At 39.6% G+C, this 2,326-nt stretch overlaps 1 pseudogene; it reads left to right on the forward strand.

Moving 5' to 3' along the window:
* The first annotated feature begins 408 nt into the window (after positions 1 to 408).
* LOC145718875 (glycine cleavage system H protein, mitochondrial pseudogene) lies at positions 409 to 953 on the forward strand (annotated as a pseudogene).
* Positions 954 to 2,326: the final 1,373 nt, after the last annotated feature.

Genomic DNA, 2,326 nt, shown 5'->3' on the forward strand with positions numbered 1-2,326 from the left:
GTTGTTTCAAAGCTCAAACCTCCGATGAAGAGCTTCCGCAGCTGTTCAGGCTCTTTGGGAGACTCTGACTTAGACATGACGGCGGTGGGAGGGGAGACTTTAACGATGCTTACTCGGCGGCGTCCACGGGCAGAAAGCTGTTATTGCTGTTTTTGCTGGGGTTTTTTTCTTTCCTCCTTTCTTTTCTGTACACAATGACTAGAAAGAGAAATTCACTGCAAAAGAAATAACAGGAGGTAGTACTCTCTGCCGTTGATTTAATCAATATGGATATAAGTAAGATGTCAAAACTAGAATTGAAAACAACAATTATAAAGATACTAGCTGGGCTTGAAAAAAGCATAGAAGACACTAAAAAATTGCTTACTATACAAATAAAAGAACTAAAATCTAGGCACCTCTGTGAACATGGCACTGCAAGCAGTGCAGAGCGGGTAGACTGTGGCCAGCAGCCTGCACGTCGGTCGCCTCCACACCTAACCCACCCTGCCTGCCATGGCCAGGGGCTGAGGGCAGGCGCCATCAGGTGCTGTGCAGGGGCTCTGCTCTGCTCTCCATGTAAATTCACAGACAAACATGAATGGATAACAACAGAAAATGGTACTGCAACAGTGAGAATCAGCAATTTTGCACAGGAAGCTTTGAGGGATGTTGTTTACTCTAGTCTGCCTGAAGTTGGGACAAAACTGAACAAACAAGAGGACTTTGGTGCTTTGGAAAGTGTGAAAGCTGCTAGACTAGCTGCTAAACTTGATTCTTCTCCATCAGGAGAAGTAACTGAAATTAATGAAGCTCTTCCAGAAAATCTAGGACTTGTCAACAAATCTTCTTATGAAGATGGTTGGCTGATCAAGATAGCACTCAGTAATCCTTCAGAACTGGATGAATTAATGAGTGAAGAAGCGTATGAGAAATACATAAAATCTATTGAGCAGTGAAAATGGAACCCCTAAATAAACTAGTGTGAAACAACTTAATCTAGCATAGTTGTCTTAAATTAGTGGTACACAGAGGATTTAAAATAGCAACTATTGGAGTCTCTGGGTGGTTCAGTCGTTAAGCGTCTGCCTTCGGCTCAGGTCTTGATCTCAGGGTCCTGGGATAGAGCCCCACGTCAGGCTCCCTGCTCAGCGGGAAGCCTGCTTCTCCCTCTCCCACTCCCCCTGCTTGTGTTCCCTCTCTCACTGTCTCTCTCTCTGTCAAATAAATAAATAAAATCTGTAAAAAATAAATAAAATAAAATAGCAACTATTAGCAATACCAGTCGAAAAATAAACTACTTGCAACAATGCTAATGGAAGAAAATACCCCTTAACTTTATAATAATTGCAGAAAAACACAATATGCATCAGTTTTTGCAACACCCACTCTGATTTTTATGTTCCAGTTATGATATTCAGAATCCTGAAATTATCTGTGGTTAAAAACTAGTGATAAAAATTATGTAATTCAAGGATGACATTGTTACCTTCAGCTTTAGGGAATATTGTAATTTCCTTGTATCTATCCCTGGATGGGGGTCAAACTACTTAAATAATCTTTCCATTGGAAATAATTTGCAGTAGAGAAAGGTTTGTTAGTTGTATAGTGTCAAATAAAGAACAATACTACCATAATTTTGCAATATACTGCACTTGCTTGTGTTATTTTTATACAATGAAGCAACAGCCTTGCAGGAAGATAAATAGTTTAATAATAAAACATTCAACTTCCTTGTTAATCAAGTTTTTTTGTTTTGCTCTTAATATTTCATTTAGTAACTCTGTTAGTATTTGTGAAAATGCTAATTTTAACTTATGTAAAGTTATTTTTTAATTTTATTATGTTAATCACCATACATTACATCATTAGTTTTTGATGTAGTGTTCCATGATTCATTGTTTGCATATAACACCCAGTGCTCCATTCAATACGTGCCCTCGTTAATACCCATCACCAGGCTAACCCATCCCCCTATCCCCCTCCCCTCTAAAACCCTCAGTTTGTTTATCAGAGTCCATAGTATCTCATGGTTCGTCTCCCCCTCCGATTCCCCCCCTTCATCTTTCTCTTCCTACTATCTTTCTTTTTTTAACATATAATGTATTATTTGTTTCAGAGGTACAAGTCTGTGATTCAACAGTCTTACACAATTCACAGCGCTCACCATAGCACATACCTTCCCCAATGTCTATCAGCCAGCCACCCCATTCCTCCCACCCGCCACCACTCCAGCAACCCTCAGTTTGTTTCCTGAGATTAAGAATTCCTCATATCAGTGAGATCATATGATACATGTCTTTCTCTGATTGACCTACTTCGCTTAGCATAATACCCTCTAGTCACA

This window comes from Leptonychotes weddellii, unplaced genomic scaffold, assembly GCF_054177405.1.
Source record: "Leptonychotes weddellii isolate Sample4059 unplaced genomic scaffold, ASM5417740v2 HiC_scaffold_24006, whole genome shotgun sequence".
Taxonomy (NCBI): domain Eukaryota; kingdom Metazoa; phylum Chordata; class Mammalia; order Carnivora; family Phocidae; genus Leptonychotes; species Leptonychotes weddellii.